The 22,458-nt window shown below is 46.7% G+C and overlaps 1 long non-coding RNA gene across 1 annotated transcript in view; it reads right to left on the reverse strand.

Moving 5' to 3' along the window:
* Positions 1-951: 951 nt before the first annotated feature.
* LOC143768739 (uncharacterized) overlaps positions 952-22,458 on the reverse strand; it is a 58,086-nt gene continuing 36,579 nt past the window's right edge. Inside the window, exons 4-5 of the long non-coding RNA XR_013214003.1 lie at positions 8,899-8,940; positions 952-1,249 (exon numbers count right to left, since the gene is read on the reverse strand). This is a non-coding gene — a long non-coding RNA (uncharacterized LOC143768739). The remainder of the gene's footprint in view (positions 1,250-8,898; positions 8,941-22,458) is intronic.

Consider the following 22,458-nt stretch of genomic DNA (forward strand, 5'->3'; position numbering starts at 1 on the left):
CCCTGCTCTCCTATTTCCCTCCTTACTGGAGCAGTCACTCCTCTGGCTTTCAGAGGACATGCCTGGCTGCAGCAGTGCTACCCCTGTACTGGCACCCCCTTCATCTGCCAACTTAGCAAACTTATTGGGGTGTGCCAGATCAGGACTAGCCTCCCTGGCACTCTTCCCTCTACCCCGCCTTCTGTCACCCAGCTAACTGCCACACTGTCCTGCAGCTCCATCCTACCATCCCCCTCCTCATCTATCCCATTGAGCGTCTGCTCTGTGAGCAGAAGACTCCTCTCCATATTGTCTATGGATCTCAGTGTTGCCAGCTGCACATTTAGATCCAGTATCTGGGTTTCCAAATGCACAATGTGCTCACATCTCGCACAGCAGTATGCACCCTCGACCGGCTGGTCAAGGACTGCATACATGTGGCAAGATGTGCACTGGATGGCATTAACAATTGTGGAGCACATTTCCTAATGGGGATTGCACCACACAGAAACGTTAATTAAAAATAAATACAAAGTATTAATTAAAAAAAAAAAAAAAACAGAAGCAATTCCTCCCTTGGAAACTCCCTGATTCCAAAGTCACTGAATCACAAGTCACACACTTACCGCCGTTCACACTTACGCTCAGGTCACACTCAGCTCGCTCACACTCGCTGTGCTGAAGATTTATAGATTTTTTTTTTTTCTCTCTATCTCCCCTCAACAGCAATCCACCTTGCTGTTCAGATGCACTTCCAAAAAGGAAGGAATGTTCTGCATTGCTATAAAGGGGTTTGTTTATGAAACTGTTTAGAAAAGTAGTATAGAAACTTTGTTTCCATTTGGCTCCTTTTTTTAATTCTCTTTTTCCCATAGAGAAGTAATTCAGCACCATGAGGAGTGGCAGGAAGAATTCAGGATCAGTGGCATCTGTCATTCACTATCAGACGGACACTGATGATTTTATTATTTTAGATGCAGGTTACACCATAAGACAACATTTTAAGACTACAGAAGACACGGGTGCTATAAAGCCATGAGCGATCATCAGCTCCTCTATATCTAGAGAAACAGGCTGTGCAGCATCTCTTTAAATACCAGAATATCCTGTTTTGCCGTTGGCTCAGTAATAGCACAGATTGCCCAGAATTACACTTCAGCCTCGAAGGGTATACAGACATCAAGACACTGGGTTTCATTGGTAGGATTGCAGGGGCGACAGAGAGGTCTGCAGGATGTTCCGTTGCAAGTGTCTTCCACTATGGGATTTGCTAGAGACAAAGGAGACATGTGATAGAACAAGGGGCGGCGGAATGCAACTCTTGTGTTCTGAGATATAATATGATCTATATGATACCCTGGGGACTGTGATTTGGACGTGCTCTTTATAATGGACATAGATTATAGTGTCCATCAGAGAATAAAACCTTCATGATTGCCAGGTTGAACAGTAAATTGGGTTTTAACAGTTACAACAGCCCTAAAGTGCAAATTATCTAATTCTTGTTACTAGAGTCACCACTAGGTGGAGCTAACTGCATAGTGACAGAGCCAATTTGGTACTTAATGACCGAGCCAATTTTTACAATTCTGACCAGTGTCACTTTATGAGGTTATAACTCTGGAACGCTTTATCGGATCCCGCTGATTCTGAGATTGTTTTTTCGTGACATGTTGTACTTCAAGTTAGTGGTAACATTTCTTCGATATTACTTGCGATTATTTATGAAAAAAATGGAAATATGGCAAAAAATTTTAAAATTTTGCAATTTTCAAACTTTGTATTTTTATGCCCTTAAATCAGAGAGATATGTCACAAAAAATAGTTAATAAATAACATTTCTCACATGTCTACTTTACATCAGCACAATTTTGGAAACAATTTTTTTTTTTGTTAGGGAGTTATAAGGGTTAAAAGTTGACCAGCAATTTCTCATTTTTACAACACCATGTTTTTTTTTAGGGACCACATCACCTTTGAAGTGATTTTGAGGGGTCTATATGATAGAAAATAACCAAGTGTGACACCATTCTAAAAACTGCACCCCTCAAGCTGCTCAAAACCACATTCAAGAAGTTTATTTACCCTTTACGTACTTCACAGGAACTAAAACAATGTGGAAGAAAAAAATTAACATTTTACTTTTTTTTGCAAACATTTTACTTCAGAACCATTTTTTTTAATTTTCACAAGTGTAAAAACAGAAATTTAACCACAAATTTTGTTGTGCAATTTTTCCTGAGTACGCCGATACCCCATATGTGGAGGTAAACCACTGTTTGGGCGCACCGCAGAGCTTGGAAGTGAAGGAGTGCCGTTTGACTGTTTCAATGCAGAATTGGCTGGAATTGAGATCGGACGCCATGTCGCGTTTGGAGAGCCCCTAATGTGCCTAAACAGTGGAAACCCCCCACAAGTGACACCATTTTGGAAACTAGACCCCCCAAGGAACTTATCTAGATGTGTGGTGAGCACTTTGAACCCCCAAGTGCTTCACAGAAGTTTATAACGTAGAGCCGTGAAAATAAAAAATCGCATTTGTTTTCACAAAAATGATTTTTTCGCCCACAAATTCTTATTTTCACAAGGGTAACAGGAGAAATTAGACCACAAAAGTTGTTGTGCAATTTCTCCTGAGTACGTCGATACCCCATATGTGGAGGTAAACCACTGTTTGGGCGCACCGCAGAGCTTGGAAGTGAAGGAGCACCGTTTGACTTTTTCAATGCAGAATTGGCTGGAATTGAGATCGGATGCCATGTCGCGTTTGGAGAGTCCCTGATGTGCCTAAACAGTGGAAACCCCCCACAAGTGATACCATTTTGGAAACTAGACCCCCCAAGGAACTTATCTAGATGTGTGGTGAGCACTTTGAACCCCCAAGTGCTTCACAGAAGTTTATAACGTAGAGCCGTGAAAATAAAAAATCTAATTTTTTCTACAAAAATGATCTTTTTGCCCCCAAATTTTTATTTTCACAAGGGTAACAGGAGAAATTAGACCACAAAAGTTGTTGAGCAATTTCTCCTGAGTACGTCGATACCCCATATGTGGAGGTAAACCACTGTTTGGGCGCACCGCAGAGCTTGGAAGTGAAGGAGCACCGTTTGACTTTTTCAATGCAGAATTGGCTGGAATTGAGATCGGATGCCATGTCGCGTTTGGAGAGTCCCTGATGTGCCTAAACAGTGGAAACCCCCCACAAGTGATACCATTTTGGAAACTAGACCCCCCAAGGAACTTATCTAGATGTGTGGTGAGCACTTTGAACCCCCAAGTGCTTCACAGAAGTTTATAACGTAGAGCCGTGAAAATAAAAAATCTCATTTTTTCTACAAAAATGATCTTTTTGCCCCCAAATTTTTATTTTCACAAGGGTAACAGGAGAAATTAGACCACAAAAGTTGTTGTGCAATTTCTCCTGAGTACGTCGATACCCCATATATGGGGGTAAACCACTGTTTGGGCGCACCGCAGAGCTTGGAAGAGATGGAGTGTCGTTTTACTTTTTCAATGTAGAATTGGCTGGAATTGAGATCGGACGCCATGTCACGTTTGGAGAGCCGCTGATGTGCCTAAACAGTAGAGACCCCCCACATATGACACCATTTTGGAAACTAGACCCCTTAAGGAACTTATCTAGATGTGTGGTGAGCACTTTAAACCCCCAGGTGCTTCACAGAAGTTTATAACGTAGAGCCGTGAAAATAAAAATCGCATTTTTTCTACAAAAATGATCTTTTTACCTCCAAATTTTTATTTTACCAAGGGTAACAGGAGAAAATGGACCCCAGAAGCTGTTGTACAATTTGTCTTGAGTACGCCGACACCCCATATGTGGGGGTAAACCACTGTTTGGGCGCATGGCTGAGCTCGGAAGCAAAGGAGCGCCATTTGACTTTTCAATGCAAAATTGACTGGAATTGAGATCGGACGCCATGTCGCGTTTGGAGAGCCCCTGATGTGCCTAAACAGCAGAAACCCCCCAAAAGTGACCCCATTTTGGAAACTAGACCCCCCATGGAACTTATCTAGATGTGTAGTGAGAACTTTGAATGCCCAAGTGCATCACAGAAGTTTATAATGCAGAGTCGTGAAAATAAAAAATATATATTTTTTAACAATAAAGATTTTTTAGCCCCCAAGTTTTTATTTTCACAAGGGTAACAAGAGAAATTGGACCCCAAAAGTTGTTGTCCAATTTGTCCTGAGTATGCTGGTACCCCATATGTGGGGGTAAACCACTGTTTGGGCGCATGGCAGAGCTCGGAAGGGAAGGAGTGCCATTTTGGAATGCAGACTTTGATAGAATTGTCTGCGGGCGTTATGTTGCCTTTGCAGACCCCTAATGTACCTAAACAGTAGAAACCCCCAACAAGTGACCCCATTTTGGAAAATAGACCCCCCAAGGAACTTATCTAGATATGTGGTGAGAACTTTGAATGCCCAAGTGCTTCACAGAAGTTTATAATGCAGAGTAGTGAAAATAAAAAATATTTTTTTTCCCACAAAAAAGATTTTTTTAGCCCCCAAATTTTTATTTTCACAAGGGTGACAAAAGAAATTGGACCCCAAAAGTTGTTGTCCAATTTGTCCTGAGTATGCTGGTACCCCATATGTGGGGGTAAACCACTGTTTGGGCGCACGGCAGAGCTCGGAAGGGAAGGAGCGCCATTTTGCAATGCAGACTTTGATAGAATTGTCTGCGGGCGTTATGTTGCGTTTGCAGACCCCTAATGTACCTAAACAGTAGAAACCCCCACAAGTGACCAAATTTTGGAAACTAGACCCCCTAAGGAACTTATCTAGATATGTGGTGAGAACTTTGAAAGCTCAAGTGCTTCACAGAAATTTATAATGCAGAGTAGTGAAAATAAAAAAAAATATTTTTTTCCAACAAAAAAGATTTTTAGCCCCCAAGTTTTTATTTTCACAAGGGTAACAGGAGAAATTGGACCCCAAAAGTTGTTGTCCAATTTATCCCGAGTACGCTGATGCCCCATATGTGGGGGTAAACCACTGTTTGGGCGCACGGCAGAGCTCAGAAGGGAGGGAGTACCATTTGACTTTTTTAGCGCAAAATTGGCTGTCGTGTTTGGAGACCCCCTGATGTACCTAAACAGTGGAAACCCCCCAATTCTAACTCCAACCCTAACCCCAACACAGCCCTAACCCTAATCTCAACCCGATCCATAATCCTAATCACAACCCTAACGATAATCACAACCCTAACCCCAAAACAGCCCTAATCTCAACCCTAACCATAACCCTAATCAAAACCCTAAATCCAACACACCCCTAACCCTAATCCCAACCCTAACCCTAATCCCAACCCTAATCCCAAACGTAACACTAATCCCAACCCTAATCCAAACCCTAACCCTAATCCCAACTCTAACCCTAACTTTAGCCCCAACCCTAACTTTAGCCCCAACCCTAACCATAACTTTAGCCCCCGTCGTCACAAAAAAAGTTCAATGTAACCTTTTTTTTGTACGTCGCGTCCGCCACTTCCGCGGATGCGTGGCCGTAACTCTGCCCCCTCCTCCCCAGGACATAGACTGGGCAGCGGATGCGTTGAAAAACTGCATCCGCTGCCCACGTTGTGCACAATTTTCACAACGTGCGTCGGTACATCGGGCCGACGCATTGCGACCGCCCCGTACCGACGCAAGTGTGAAAGAAGCCTTAGGCTACTTTCAGACATAGCGCATTTTTGAGCGCTATTTTGCGGGCGCTTTTCAAAAATGCGCAATGTCATTTTCGTCTGCCGGCAAAGTGAATGAGAAATTCACTTTGCCGTTCAGACACACCGCAAAAAAACGCGGCGCTTTTGTCTGCAAACACGCCGGCGTAAAAAGAATTGACATGTCAATTCTTTACGCAGCGGCGTGTCTGCGTATCCCCCTAGGGCCCCATATTACCTTCCACACACAGCGCCTTTGTCCTGGGTGTCGGCGTCTTTGTACGGAGGGGTTGACACCCAGGACCGGACGTGACGTCGGACAGGAAGAGGGAAGCCCCCGCCCCCCAGTGAAGCAGCATGGAGTCCTTCTGTGTGTGTGTGTGCGTGTGTGTGCATGTGTGTCCCCATGCGACGCTAGTGCCACCATTGTGCTAAGTCGCCGTATGGGACTACTACTCCCATCTGGTATTAGGATGGGAGAGTTGTCCCTGTGTCCGGCGACTTAGCACAATTGTAAAGTTACACAAAACACCTACACACAATACACATACATGACACACAGTACATACAACATATAACACAGAGTATATACTCACCAACAGCACACTTGTAGGCGAAGCCCTCGATCCTCCAGGAAAAAATCCAAAAATAATAAACCAAATTCATACTCCCTGTCCGCAGAATCCATAAAACGAGTGTCCCACGCCGATCGGCTGCTCTCCGGCGATACACTGCCAGGAGCGAAGCTCCTAGCAGTGTATCGCGTACTGTTCCGGAGTTCAATGACTCCGGCGTCTCGGTTAACAGCAGTACAGTTGCGTTGAACTTTCCCACGCAGCACTGCCGTTAAGCGAGAGTGCCGGGGTCAATGACCGCCGGTAAACTCGCTCGCGCATGCGCAGTGACACACCGACAGGAACTATGGCTCCTGTCAGTGTGTTGCTGCAGCCGTGGAGAGCAGACATATCTCTGGATGTGTCTGTTCTCCATGGAAAATCTTGATACGTGGCACTTAAATATGTGGCAATTAAATACGTGACACGTGGCACTTATACGTGATACGTGTCACTTAAATACGTGGCACTGAAATACGTGATACGTGGCACTTTGATACGTGGCACGTGTCACTTAAATAGGTGGCACGTGGCACTGAAATATGTGGCACGTGGCACTTTGATACGTGGCACGTGTCTCTTAAATACGTGGCACGTGGCACTGAAAGATGTGGCACGTGGCACTTTGATACGTGGCACGTGGCACTTTGATACGTGGCACGTGGCACTGAAATATGTGGCACTTTGATACGTGGCACGTGGCACTTTGATACGTGGCACGTGGCACTTTGATACGTGGCACGTGGCACTTTGATACGTGGCACTGAAATATGTGGCACGTGGCACTTTGATACGTGGCACGTGTCACTTAAATACGTGGCACGTGGCACTGAAATATGTGGCACGTGGCACTTTGATACGTGGCACGTGTCTCTTAAATACGTGGCACGTGGCACTGAAAGATGTGGCACGTGGCACTTTGATACGTGGCACGTGGCACTTTGATACGTGGCACTGAAATATGTGGCACGTGGCACTTTGATACGTGGCACGTGGCACTTTGATACGTGGCACTTTGATACGTGGCACGTGGCACTTTGATACGTGGCACTGAAATATGTGGCACGTGGCACTTTGATACGTGGCACGTGTCACTTAAATACGTGGCACGTGGCACTGAAATATGTGGGACACGTCGCACAAAAAAGTTACATGTAGTTTTTTTTGTGTCGACGGTCCGCCGAAGCACGACGCATCCGTCGCACGACGGATGCGACATGTGGCAATCCGTCGCAATGCGTCGCTAATGCAAGCCAATGGAGAAAAAACGCATCCTGCAAGCACTTTTGCAGGATGCGTTTTTTCTCCAACGACGCATTGCGACGGAAGCCAAAAAACGCTAGTGTGAAAGTAGCCTAACCCTAACCCTAGCCCTAACCCTAACCCTAAATTTAGCCCCAACCCTAACCCTAACTCTAACCCTAACTCTAACCCTAACCCTAACCCTAATTTTAGCCCCAACTTGTCTTCTCCTGCCGGCCGGCAGACGGTAAACTGTTAATTACCGGCGATCGCAAAGCAGGGGTCGGTGCACCGACCCCGATCATGTTCTTTGGGGTCTCGGCTACCCCCGGCAGCCGAGACCCCAAAGAACATCCGGGTGCCGGGCGGCGGGCGCACTGCGCGTGCGCCCGCCATTTTTTCCCGGAAAAAAGATGGCGGCGCCCATGGGGAGACACGAGGAGCACCGGGGGAGGTAGGTAAGTATTGGGGGGCTATTGGGGGCCATCGGGGACCACATTTCTCTGTCCTCCGATGTGCGATCACATCGGAGGACAGAGAAATTAAACGGCAAATCGCGTTTTTTTTTTTTGTTGCGACCGCCGGTAAACGGTTAATTACCGGCGATCGCAACTCGGGGGTCGGTAAAAACCCCCCGAATCATGTTCTCTGGGGTCTCGGCTACCCTCGGCAACCGAGACCCCAGAGAAAATCCGACTCTGGGGGGCGCTATTCACTTTTTCCACAGCGCCGTTAATTAACGGCGCTGTGGATTAAGTACCCTTAGCGGCCGCCGTTAAAAGGCGTATCGGCGGTCGTTAAGGGGTTAATGCATATAGTTATGTACAATTGATGCAAGCTGGATATCTCAAAGCAGTGAGCTCCCCCTAGTGGTTATAAATGATCTCAGTCACCACTAGGTGGCGCTAACTGCATACAGATGTGTACAGCTAATACATGCTAGATATTTCAAAGCAGTGAGCTCCCCCTAGTGGTGACTGTAGATTTTTGCTCTGACACCGTCTTGTATTTCCTAATGATGTGCCCCCTACAAACATGAGATTCAAAGCAATTGTGCATCTTTCCCTGTGACTTTTGCACTTGCCCCCACTTATCTACAGGGTTTAGGTCTCACACAGATACTTCATCTTTGCTTTCAGGACTTCAGAATTACTTGGTTTCTTAAAAATCCTTAGAGCTTAGTCATATCATATAGATGCATTAGTGACTGCAAATTCTCAAGAACATTAAGATTAGGAGTTGTAGTTATTGGTTGTGTAGATTAGTAAAAAGCGATTTCCATCAAAGACATTGAAGGTATGTGGATGCAATAAATGGCTAAAACACAATGAATAAATCTAACTGTATCTGTAGGTTTAATCATAAAGCAGAATGTACCTGTGGTGACATCAAACACCTGGAAACACAAAATAGTCAGGACTGTATGGAAGAAAATAGGAAAAGGTGACAAATTAATAAAGGAAATAATTCATATTCTATAAAACAAAGTTTATAAAGCAAAAGTAAAAAAATAGCCCTTAAATGTCAATTGTCTCTGAGCTGGTGGGTGGACACTGACTGCTATGATGTCTGTTGTGAACTATACTTCTTGGCTCCCTCTTGTGGTCACTAGTGGTTTGGCACTTGGATTGTCCTTTCCCAGGTTGGTACTCACCTGCTTCGTTAGGTCTGGGGTGTTGTTATTTAAACTTCCTGGATTCTCAGTCCAGTGCCTGGCATCGTTGTAATCAGTTCCTTTCTGTTTGCTCCTGTCTTCAGGTCCTGGTTCTTTGCAAGATAAGCTAAGTCCTGCTTTCTTACTTTTGATCATTTGCATTGTTTATATTTTTTGTCCAGCTTGTACAAAATGTGATTCCTGATATCGCTGGAAGCTCTAGGGGGCTGATATTCTCCCCCCACACCGTTAGTCGGTTTGGGGGTTCTTGGATAGACAGCGTGGATATTTTGCAGGGTTTTTTGCTGACCATATAAGTCATCTTACTATATTCTGCTATTAGTCAGTGGGCCTCTCTTTGCTAAAATCTAGTTCATTCTTTCGTTTGTCTTTTCTTCTTACCTCACCGTTATTATTTGTTGGGGGCTTGTATTACTTTGGGGTCTTTTCTCTGGAGGCAAGAGAGGTCTTATTTTCCCTAATAGGGTTAGTTAGTTCTCCGGCTGGCGCGAGACGTCTAGGACCAATGTAGGCACGTTCCCCGGCTATTGTTAGTGTTTGTGCTAGGATCAGGTATATGGTCAGCCTAGTTACCACTTCCCTATTGAGCTGATACTTATGTTTGCAGACTTTGCCGTAATCTTTGAGATTCCCTGCCATTGGAATCATAACAGTATGCCAGGCCCGTAAATAGTTAATGCATTGCTGAAGTGGGATTAAAAGAAAAGAAGTTCTGAGTTTTTTTTTTTTTTCTTCCCCTTTATCTCTGAGTGGCTTGAAGCCTTGCTGCAGACATGAATGTTCAGACCTTGATTACTAGTGTGGATCAGCTTGCTGCACATGTGCAGAGCATTCAGGATTTTGTTGTTAGCAGTCCTATGTCAGAGCCTAAGATACCCATTCCTGAGCTGTTCTCTGGAGATCGATTTAAATTTAGGAATTTTAGGAATAATTGTAAATTGTTTCTATCTTTGAAACCTCGTTCGTCTGGAGATTCAGCTCAGCAAGTTAAAATTGTTATCTCCTTCTTGCGTGGCGACCCTCAGGATTGGGCTTTCTCGTTAGCGCCAGGAGATCCGGCATTGGCGGATGTTGATGCGTTTTTTCTGGCGCTCGGATTGCTTTATGAGGAGCCTAATCTTGAAATTCAGGCAGAAAAAGCTCTACTGGCCATCTCTCAGGGCCAGGATGAAGCTGAGGTGTACTGCCAAAAATTTCGGAAATGGTCCGTGCTTACTCGATGGAATGAATGTGCTCTGGCCGCAAATTTCAGAAATGCCCTTTCTGAAGCCATTAAGAATGTGATGGTGGGTTTTACAATTCCTACAAGTCTGAATGATTCTATGGCGCTGGCTATTCAGATTGATCGGCGTTTGCGGGAGCGCAAATCCGCTAAACCTCTGGCGGTGTTGTCTGAACAGACACCTGTCTCAATGCAATGTGATAGAATCCTGACTAGAACCGAACGACAAAATCATAGACGTCAGAATGGGCTGTGTTTTTACTGTGGTGATTCTACACATGTTATATCAGCATGCTCTAAACACCTAACCAAGGTTGTCAGTCCTGTCACCATTGGTAATTTGCAGCCTAAATTTATTTTGTCTGTGACTTTAATTTGTTCATTGTCTTCCTACCCTGTTATGGCGTTTGTGGATTCAGGTGCTGCCCTGAGTCTTATGGACTTGTCCTTTGCCAAGCGCTGCGGTTTTGTCCTGGAGCCTTTAAAAGTTCCGATTCCTCTCAGAGGAATTGATGCTACGCCACTGGCGGAAAATAAACCGCAGTAATGGACACAAGTGACCATGTGCATGACTCCTGAACATCGGGAGGTAATTCGTTTTCTTGTTCTGCATAAAATGAATGATTTGGTCGTTTTGGGTCTGCCATGGTTACAGACCCATAATCCTGTTTTGGATTGGAAAGCTATGTCTGTGTCAAGTTGGGGTTGTCAGGGAATTCATTGCGATTCTCCGCCGGTGTCTATTGCTACTTCTACTCCTTCAGAAGTTCCTGAGTATTTGTGTGACTATCAGGATGTATTCAGTGAGTCCAGGTCCAGTGCTCTTCCTCCTCATAGGGACTGTGACTGCGCTATAGATTTGATTCCTGGCAGTAAATTTCCTAAGGGACGATTATTTAATTTGTCTGTACCCGAGCATGCCGCGATGCGTTCTTATGTCAAGGAGTCTTTGGAGAAGGGGCATATTCGTCCATCCTCTTCCCTTCTTGGTGCGGGATTCTTTTTTGTGGCCAAGAAAGACGGGTCTTTGAGACCTTGTATAGACTATCGGCTTCTGAATAAAATCACTGTTAAGTTTCAGTATCCTTTGCCACTATTGTCAGACTTGTTTGCTCGGATTAAGGGTGCCAAGTGGTTCACCAAGATAGATCTTCGGGGTGCGTACAACCTTGTGCGCATTAGGCAGGGAGATGAATGGAAAACTGCATTCAATACGCCCGAAGGTCATTTTGAATACTTGGTGATGCCCTTTGGGCTCTCTAATGCCCCTTCAGTGTTTCAGTCCTTTATGCATGATATCTTCCGGAAGTATCTGGATAAATTTTTGATTGTGTATCTGGATGATATTCTAGTTTTCTCGGATGATTGGGATTCTCATGTAAAGCAGGTCAGGATGGTGTTTCAGGTTTTGCGTGATAATGCTTTGTTTGCGAAGGGCTCAAAGTGTTTCTTTGGAGTGCAGAAGGTTTCCTTTTTGGGGTTTATTTTCTCCCCTTCTGCTGTGGAGATGGACCCAGTCAAGGTCCGAGCTATTCATGATTGGACTCAGCCCACGTCTATTAAGAGTCTTCAGAAGTTCTTGGGGTTTGCTAATTTCTACCGTCGCTTTATCGCTAATTTTTCTAGCGTTGTTAAACCTTTGACGGATATGACCAAGAAAGGTTCTGATGTGGCTAATTGGGCTCCTGCGGCCGTGGAGGCCTTCCAGGAGCTGAAGCGCCGGTTTACTTCGGCGCCTGTTTTGTGCCAGCCTGATGTCTCACTTCCCTTTCAGGTTGAAGTGGATGCTTCTGAGATCGGTGCTGGGGCTGTTTTGTCGCAGAGAGGCTCTGGTTGTTCTGTGATGAGACCATGTGCCTTTTTCTCTAGGACATTTTCGCCTGCTGAGCGGAACTATGATGGTTGGTAATCGGGAGTTGTTGGCCATGAAGTGGGCATTTGAGGAGTGGCGTCATTGGCTCGAGGGTGCTAAGCATCGTGTGGTGGTCTTGACTGATCACAAAAATCTGATGTATCTCGAGTCTGCTAAGCGCCTGAATCCTAGACAGGCTCGTTGGTCATTGTTTTTCTCTCGTTTTGACTTTGTGGTCTCGTACCTGCCTGGTTCAAAGAATGTTAAGGCTGATGCTCTCTCTAGGAGCTTTGTGCCTGACTCTCCTGGAGTCTCGGAGCCAGCTGGTATTCTTAAAGAGGGAGTAATCGTGTCGGCCATATCTCCTGATTTGCGGCGTGTGTTGCAGAGATTTCAGGCTGGTAGACCTGACTCGTGTCCACCCGACAGACTGTTTGTTCCTGATAAATGGACCAGCAGAGTCATTTCCGAGGTTCATTCCTCGGTGTTGGCAGGACATCCGGGAATTTTTGGTACCCGAGATTTGGTGGCTAGGTCCTTTTGGTGGCCTTTCTTGTCACGGGATGTGCGGTCATTTGTGCAGTCCTGTGGGACTTGTGCTCGGGCTAAGCCTTGTTGTTCTCGTGCTAGCGGGTTGCTTTTGCCCTTGCCCGTCCCGAAGAGGCCTTGGACACACATTTCCATGGATTTCATTTCTGTTCTTCCGGTGTCTCAAGGAATGTCTGTCATCTGGGTGGTGTGTGACCGTTTTTCCAAGATGGTCCATTTGGTACCCTTGCCTAAGTTGCCTTCCTCTTCCGATCTGGTTCCTTTGTTTTTTCAGAATGTGGTTCGTTTACACGTCATTCCGGAGAATATCGTGTCCGACAGAGGATCCCAGTTTGTGTCCAGATTCTGGCGATCTTTTTGTGCTAAAATGGGCATTGATTTGTCGTTTTCATCTGCCTTCCATCCTCAGACTAACGGTCAAACGGAGCGAACTAATCAGACACTGGAGGCTTATTTGAGATGTTTTGTTTCTGCGGACCAGGCTGATTGGGTGACCTTCTTGCCATTGGCTGAGTTTGCCCTTAATAATCGGGCTAGTTCCGCTACCTTGGTTTCGCCATTCTTCTGCAACTCTGGTTTTCATCCTCGTTTCTCCTCGGGTCATGTTGAGTCTTCTGACTGTCCTGGGGTGGATTCTGTGGTGGATAGGTTGCAGCGGATTTGGAATCATGTGGTGGACAACTTGAAGTTGTCACAGGAGAAGGCTCAGCATTTTGCCAACCGCCGCCGCGGTGTGGGCCCCCGACTTCGTGTTGGGGAATTGGTTTGGTTGTCTTCTCGGTATGTCCCTCTGAAGGTTTCCTCTCCTAAGTTTAAGCCTCGCTTTATTGGTCCTTATAAAATTTTGGAAATTCTTAACCCGGTTTCTTTTCGTTTGGATCTTCCTGTGTCGTTTGCCATTCACAACGTGTTCCATAGGTCTTTGTTGCGGCGGTACGTTGTGCCTGTGGTTCCTGCTGTTGAGCCTCCTGCTCCAGTGTTGGTTGAGGGCGAGTTGGAGTACGTGGTGGAGAAGATCTTGGATTCTCGTCTCTCTAGATGGAGGTTTCAGTATTTGGTCAAATGGAAGGGCTATGGTCAGGAGGATAATTCCTGTGTGGTCGCCTCTGATGTTCATGCGGCCGATTTGGTTCGTGCTTTTCACGCTGCTCATCCTGATCGCCCTGGTGGTCTTGGTGAGGGTTCGGTGACCCCTCCTTAAAGGGGGGGTACTGTTGTGAACTATACTTCTTGGCTCCCTCTTGTGGTCACTAGTGGTTTGGCACTTGGATTGTCCTTTCCCAGGTTGGTACTCACCTGCTTCGTTAGGTCTGGGGTGTTGTTATTTAAACTTCCTGGATTCTCAGTCCAGTGCCTGGCATCGTTGTAATCAGTTCCTTTCTGTTTGCTCCTGTCTTCAGGTCCTGGTTCTTTGCAAGATAAGCTAAGTCCTGCTTTCTTACTTTTGATCATTTGCATTGTTTATATTTTTTGTCCAGCTTGTACAAAATGTGATTCCTGATATCACTGGAAGCTCTAGGGGGCTGATATTCTCCCCCCACACCGTTAGTCGGTTTGGGGGTTCTTGGATAGACAGCGTGGATATTTTGCAGGGTTTTTTGCTGACCATATAAGTCATCTTACTATATTCTGCTATTAGTCAGTGGGCCTCTCTTTGCTAAAATCTAGTTCATTCTTTTGTTTGTCTTTTCTTCTTACCTCACCGTTATTATTTGTTGGGGGCTTGTATTACTTTGGGGTCTTTTCTCTGGAGGCAAGAGAGGTCTTATTTTCCCTAATGGGGTTAGTTAGTTCTCCGGCTGGCGCGAGACGTCTAGGACCAACGTAGGCACGTTCCCCGGCTATTGTTAGTGTTTGTGCTAGGATCAGGTATATGGTCAGCCTAGTTACCACTTCCCTATTGAGCTGATACTTATGTTTGCAGACTTTGCCATAATCTTTGAGATTCCCTGCCATTGGAATCATAACAGATGTCTCCCATAAACAGCACACACAGATATAAGTGACACAGGCAATGGAATGAATAGAAGGACCTGGAAAGGATTGAGGAGTCTGGAAGGGTGAGAAAAATTAGTAGGGGACAAAGGGGTCTGGAGGGGACAGGGGAGTCTGGAAGAGTCAGAGAAGTCAGTAGGGGACAGAGGGGTCTGGAGGGGACAGAGGGGTCTGGAAAGGTCAGAGGGGTCTGGAGGGGACAGGAGTCTGGAGGAGTCAAAGAAGTCAGTAGGGGACAGAGGGGTCTGGAGGGGACAGATGAGTCTGGAGGAGTCAGAGAAGTCAGTAGGGGACAGAGGGGCCTGGAGGGGACAGAGGGGTCTGGAAAGCTCAGAGGGGTCTAGAGGGGACAGAGGAGTCTGGAGGAGTCAGAGAAGTCAGTAGGGGACAGAGGGGTCTGGAAAGGTCAGAGGGGTCTGGAGGGGACAGAGGAGTCTGGAGGAGTCAGAGAAGTCAGTAGGGGACAGAGGGGTCTGGAGGGGACAGAGGAGTTTGGAGGAGTCAGAGAAGTCAATTGGGGACAGAGGGGTCTGGAGGGGACAGAGTGGTCTGGAGGGGACAGAGGGGTCTGGAAAGGTCAGAGAAGTCAGTAGGGGACAGAGGGGTCTGGAGGAGACAGAGGGGTCTGGAAAGGTCAGAGGGGTCTGGAGGAGTCAGAGAAGTCAGTAGGGGACAGAGGGGTCTGGAGGGGACAGAGGAGTCTGGAGGAGTGTCATGGTTCTCAATGGCAAGAGACCGTAGTAAAGCATACAAAAGGACTAGCTCTTGGAAGATGGGAACTCGAGCTGACTGTGAGCTAAACCTACCGCACAACTAACAGTGGCCGGGTAGCGTGCCTACATTTTATCCCTAGACGCCCAGCGCCAGCCGGAGAACTGACTGACCCTAGCAGAGGAAAATACAGACCTGGCTTACCTCTAGAGAAATTTTCCCCAAAAGGCAGACAGTAGCCCCCACATATAATGTCGGTGATTTTAGAGGAAATTGACATACGAAGTATGAAGATAGGTTTAGCAAATTGAGGTCCGCTTACTAGATAGTAGGAAGACAGAAAAGGGAACTACACAGTCAGCTGAAAACCCTTTCAAAACACCATCCTGAAATTACTTTAAGACTCTAATATCAACTCATGACACCAGAGTGGCAATTTCAGCTCACAAGAGCTTCCAGCCTCAGAAATATTCAAACACAGAGAACTGGAACAAAAATGCAAAACAAACTTAGGACTACAAGTCCAACTTAGCTGATAGTAGTCTAGGAGCAGGAACATGCAACAGAAAGGCTTCTGGTAACATTGTTGGCCGGCATAGAAATGACTGAGGAGCAAGGCTAAATAGACAACTCCCACATCCTGATGGAAACAGGTGAACAGAGGAGATGAAGCACATAAGTGCAGTACCACCAGAAACCACCGGGGGAGCCCAGAAACCAAATTCACAACAGTACCCCCCCTCAAGGAGGGGGCACCGAACCCTCACCAGAACCACCAGGGCGATCAGGATGAGCCCTATGAAAGGCACGGACCAAATCGGAGGCATGAACATCAGAAGCTGTCACCCAAGAGTTATCCTCCTGACCGTAGCCCTTCCACTTGACCAGATACTGAAGTCTCCGTCTGGAAACACGGGAGTCCAAGATCTTCTCGACAACGTACTCCAACTCACCCTCAACCAACACCGGAGCAGGAGGCTCAACGGAAGGCACAACCGGTACCTCATACCTGCGCAACAATGACCGATGGAAGACATTATGAATAGAAAAAGATGCAGGGAGGTCCAAACGAAAGGACACAGGGTTAAGAATCTCCAATATCTTGTACGGGCCGATGAACCGAGGCTTAAACTTAGGAGAAGAAACCTTCATAGGGACAAAACGAGAAGATAACCACACCAAGTCCCCAACACAAAGACGAGGACCAACACGACGACGGCGGTTGGCAAAATGCTGAGTCTTCTCCTGGGACAACTTCAAATTGTCCACCACATGCCCCCAAATCTGATGCAACCTCTCCACCACAGCATCCACTCCAGGACAATCCGAAGACTCCACCTGACCGGAAGAGAAACGAGGATGAAACCCCGAATTACAGAAGAAAGGAGAAACCAAGGTGGCAGAACTAGCCCGATTATTGAGGGCAAACTCCGCCAAGGGCAAAAAGGCAACCCAATCATCCTGATCCGCAGACACAAAACACCTCAAATAAGTCTCCAAGGTCTGATTAGTTCGCTCGGTCTGGCCATTAGTCTGAGGGTGGAAAGCAGACGAAAAAGACAAATCAATGCCCATCCTAGCACAGAACGCTCGCCAAAATCTAGACACGAATTGGGTTCCCCTGTCAGAAACGATATTCTCCGGAATACCATGCAAGCGCACCACATTTTGAAAAAACAGAGGAACCAGCTCGGATGAGGAAGGCAATTTAGGCAAGGGAACCAAATGGACCATCTTAGAAAAACGGTCACACACCACCCAGATGACAGACATCTTCTGAGAAACAGGGAGATCAGAAATAAAATCCATGGAGATGTGAGTCCAAGGCCTCTTCGGAATAGGCAAGGATAACAACAATCCACTAGCCCGAGAACAACAAGGCTTGGCCCGAGCACAAACATCACAAGACTGCACAAAACCTCGCACATCTCGCGACAGGGAAGGCCACCAGAAGGACCTAGCCACCAAATCCCTGGTACCAAAGATTCCAGGATGACCTGCTAACGCAGAAGAATGGACCTCCGAGATGACTCTACTGGTCCAATCATCAGGAACAAACAATCTACCAGGCGGGCAACGATCACGTCTATCCGCCTGAAACTCCTGCAAGACCCGTCGCAAATCTGGGGAAACAGCAGATAATATCACTCCATCCTTAAGGATACCTGTAGGTTCAGAATTACCAGGGGAATCAGGCTCAAAACTCCTAGAAAGGGCATCCGCCTTCACATTTTTAGAACCCGGTAGGTAAGAAACCACAAAATTAAACCGAGAGAAAAATAACGACCAGCGCGCCTGTCTAGGATTCAGGCGCCTGGCGGACTCAAGATAAATCAAATTCTTGTGGTCGGTCAATACCACCACCTGATGTCTAGCCCCCTCAAGCCAATGACGCCACTCCTCAAAAGCCCACTTCATAGCCAAGAGCTCCCGATTACCAATATCATAATTTCGCTCAGCGGGCGAAAACTTACGAGAAAAGAACGCACAAGGCCTCATCACGGAGCAGTCGGAACTTTTCTGCAACAAAACCGCCCCAGCTCCGATTTCTGAAGCGTCGACCTCAACCTGAAAAGGAAGAGTAACATCAGGCTGACGCAATACAGGGGCGGAAGAAAAGCGGCGCTTAAGCTCCCGAAAGGCCTCCACAGCCGCAGGGGACCATTCAGCAACATCAGCACCCTTCTTAGTCAAATCAGTCAACGGTTTAGCGACATCAGAAAAACCAGTTATAAATCGACGATAAAAATTAGCAAAGCCCAAAAACTTCTGAAGGCTCTTAAGAGAAGAGGGTTGCGTCCAATCACAAATAGCCTGAACCTTGACAGGGTCCATCTCAATGGAAGAGGGGGAAAAAATGTACCCCAAAAACGAAATCTTTTGAACCCCAAAAACGCACTTAGAACCCTTTACACACAAGGAATTAGAGCGCAAAACCTGAAAAACCCTCCTGACCTGTTGGACATGAGAGTCCCAGTCATCCGAAAAAATCAAAATATCATCCAGATACACAATCAAAAATTTATCCAAATATTCACGGAAAATGTCATGCATAAAGGACTGAAAGACTGAAGGGGCATTTGAAAGACCAAAAGGCATTACTAAATACTCAAAATGGCCCTCAGGCGTATTAAATGCGGTTTTCCACTCATCCCCCTGCTTAATTCGCACTAAATTATACGCCCCACGAAGATCAATCTTAGAGAACCACTTGGCCCCCTTTATTCGAGCAAACAAATCAGTAAGCAGTGGCAAAGGATACTGATATTTAACCGTGATTTTATTCAAAAGCCGATAATCAATACACGGCCTCAAAGAGCCATCTTTTCTAGATACAAAGAAAAAACCGGCTCCTAAGGGAGATGACGAAGGACGAATATGTCCCTTTTCCAAGGACTCCTTAATATATTCCCGCATGGCAGCATGTTCAGGCACAGATAGATTAAATAAACGACCCTTTGGAAACTTACTGCCCGGAATCAGATCTATAGTACAATCGCACTCTCTGTGCGGAGGTAGTGAACCAATTTTAGGCTCCTCAAAAACGTCACGATAATCAGATAAAAATTCCGGAATCTCAGAGGGAATAGATGACGAAATGGAAACCAAAGGTACGTCCCCATGAGTCCCCTGACATCCCCAGCTTAACACAGACATTGCTTTCCAGTCGAGGACTGGGTTATGAGATTGCAGCCATGGCAATCCAAGCACCAACACATCATGTAGATTATACAACACAAGGAAGCGAATAATCTCCTGGTGATCCGGATTAATACGCATAGTTACTTGTGTCCAGTATTGTGGTTTATTACTAGCCAATGGCGTGGAGTCAATACCCTTCAGAGGTATAGAAACTTCCAGAGGCTCTAAATCAAACCCACAGCGTTTGGCAAAGGACCAATCCATAAGACTCAAAGCGGCGCCAGAGTCGACATAGGCGTCCGCGGTAATAGACGATAAAGAGCAAATCAGGGTCACAGATAGAATAAACTTAGACTGTAAAGTGCCAATTGAAACAGACTTATCAACCTTCTTAGTACGTTTAGAGCATGCTGATATAACATGAGTTGAATCACCACAATAGAAGCATAACCCATTTTTTCGCCTAAAATTCTGTCGTTCGCTTCTGGACAGAATTCTATCACATTGCATAATCTCTGGCGCCTTCTCAGTAGACACCGCCAAATGGTGCACAGGTTTGCGCTCCCGCAAACGCCGATCAATCTGAATAGCCATTGTCATGGACTCATTCAGACCTGTAGGCACAGGGAACCCCACCATAACATCCTTAATGGCATCAGAGAGACCCTCTCTGAAATTCGCCGCCAGGGCGCACTCATTCCACTGAGTAAGCACAGACCACTTACGAAATTTTTGGCAGTATATTTCAGCCTCATCTTGCCCTTGAGACAGGGCCATTAAGGCTTTTTCAGCCTGAATCTCTAAATGAGGTTCCTCATAAAGCAACCCCAAAGCCAGGAAAAACGCATCCACATTGAGCAACGCAGGATCCCCTGGTGTCAAAGCAAATGCCCAGTCCTGAGGGTCGCCCCGGAGCAAGGAAATTACAATCCTGACCTGCTGTGCAGGATCTCCAGCGGAGCGAGATCTCAGAGACAAAAATAATTTACAATTATGTTTGAAATTCTGGAAGCGAGATCTATCCCCGGAGAAAAATTCAGGTAAAGGAATTCTAGGTTCAGATATAGGAGCATGAATAACAAAATCCTGTAAACTTTGAACCTTCCCAGCGAGATTATCCAAACCTGTAGCTAAACTCTGAGGATCCATATTAATCAGGTGAAATCAGAACCATTCAAGGATTAGAAGGAGAGAGAGACGAAGGCTGCAGTAAGCAGAGATGCTAGTGAATCAACTAATGAGCAAACTCAGGAAAAAAAAAAAAAAAATTCTCTGCAGACTTCTTTTCTCTCCTTTCTTCTGCCAATTATTTTAACCCTTGGCCGGCCAAACTGTCATGGTTCTCAATGGAAGATGGGAACTCGAGCTGACTGTGAGCTAAACCTACCGCACAACTAACAGTGGCCGGGTAGCGTGCCTACGTTTTATCCCTAGACGCCCAGCGCCAGCCGGAGAACTGACTGACCCTAGCAGAGGAAAATACAGACCTGGCTTACCTCTAGAGAAATTTTCCCCAAAAGGCAGACAGTAGCCCCCACATATAATGTCGGTGATTTTAGAGGAAATTGACATACGAAGTATGAAGATAGGTTTAGCAAATTGAGGTCCGCTTACTAGATAGTAGGAAGACAGAAAAGGGAACTACACAGTCAGCTGAAAACCCTTTCAAAACACCATCCTGAAATTACTTTAAGACTCTAATATCAACTCATGACACCAGAGTGGCAATTTCAGCTCACAAGAGCTTCCAGCCTCAGAAATATTCAAACACAGAGAACTGGAACAAAAATGCAAAACAAACTTAGGACTACAAGTCCAACTTAGCTGATAGTAGTCTAGGAGCAGGAACATGCAACAGAAAGGCTTCTGGTAACATTGTTGGCCGGCATAGAAATGACTGAGGAGCAAGGCTAAATAGACAACTCCCACATCCTGATGGAAACAGGTGAACAGAGGAGATGAAGCACATAAGTGCAGTACCACCAGAAACCACCGGGGGAGCCCAGAAACCAAATTCACAACAGAGGAGTCAGAGAAGTCAGTAGGGGACAGAGGGGTCTGGAGGGGACAGAGGAGTTTGGAGGAGTCAGAGAAGTCAGTAGGGGACAGAGGGGTCTGGAGGGGACAGAGGGGTCTGGAAAGGTCAGAGAAGTCAGTAGGGGACAGAGGGGTCTGGAGGGGACAGAGGGGTCTGGAGGAGACAGAGGGGTCTGGAAAGGTCAGAGGGGTCTGGAGGAGTCAGAGAAGTCAGTAGGGGACAGAGGGGTCTGGAGGGGACAGAGGAGTCTGGAGGAGTCAGAGAAGTCAGTAGGGGACAGAGGGATCTGAAGGGGACAGAGGGGTCTGGAAAGGACCTAGATGTGTGGGATAGACAGAGGGGAAAGCAGGGAACAGAGAGATCTGGTAAGTATGGAGGAGTATGGAGAGGTCAGAGAAGTCAGGAGGGGACATAGGGGTCTGGAGCAGACAGAAAGGTCTAGAAGGGAAGGAGGAGTCTGGATGGGACAGAGGGGAATGCAGAGAACAGAGGGTTCTGGAAAGGAAAGAGGAGTATTGAAGGTCAGAGAAGTCAGTAGAGGACACGGGTCTGAAGGGCACAGAAGGGTCTGGAAGGGACAGAGGAGTCTGGAGGGGACAGAGGAGTTTGGAGGAGTCAGAGAAGTCAATTGGGGACAGAGGGGTCTGGAGGGGACAGAGTGGTCTGGAGGGGACAGAGGGGTCTGGAAAGGTCAGAGAAGTCAGTAGGGGACAGAGGGGTCTGGAGGAGACAGAGGGGTCTGGAAAGGTCAGAGGGGTCTGGAGGAGTCAGAGAAGTCAGTAGGGGACAGAGGGGTCTGGAGGGGACAGAGGAGTCTGGAGGAGTCAGAGAAGTCAGTAGGGGACAGAGGGGTCTGGAGGAGACAGAGGGGTCTGGAAAGGTCAGAGGGGTCTGGAGGAGTCAGAGAAGTCAGTAGGGGACAGAGGGGTCTGGAGGGGACAGAGGAGTCTGGAGGAGTCAGAGAAGTCAGTAGGGGACAGAGGGGTCTGGAGGGGACAGAGGAGTTTGGAGGAGTCAGAGAAGTCAGTAGGGGACAGAGGGGTCTGGAGGGGACAGAGGGGTCTGGAGGGGACAGAGGGGTCTGGAAAGGTCAGAGAAGTCAGCAGGGGACAGAGGGGTCTGGAGGGGACAGAGGGGTCTGGAGGAGACAGAGAAGTCAGTAGGGGACAGAGGGGTCTGGAGGGGACAGGAGTCTGGAGGAGTCAGAGAAGTCAGTAGGGGACAGAGGGGTCTGAAGGGGACAGAGGGGTCTG

This window comes from Ranitomeya variabilis, chromosome 4 (assembly GCF_051348905.1).
Source record: "Ranitomeya variabilis isolate aRanVar5 chromosome 4, aRanVar5.hap1, whole genome shotgun sequence".
Taxonomy (NCBI): domain Eukaryota; kingdom Metazoa; phylum Chordata; class Amphibia; order Anura; family Dendrobatidae; genus Ranitomeya; species Ranitomeya variabilis.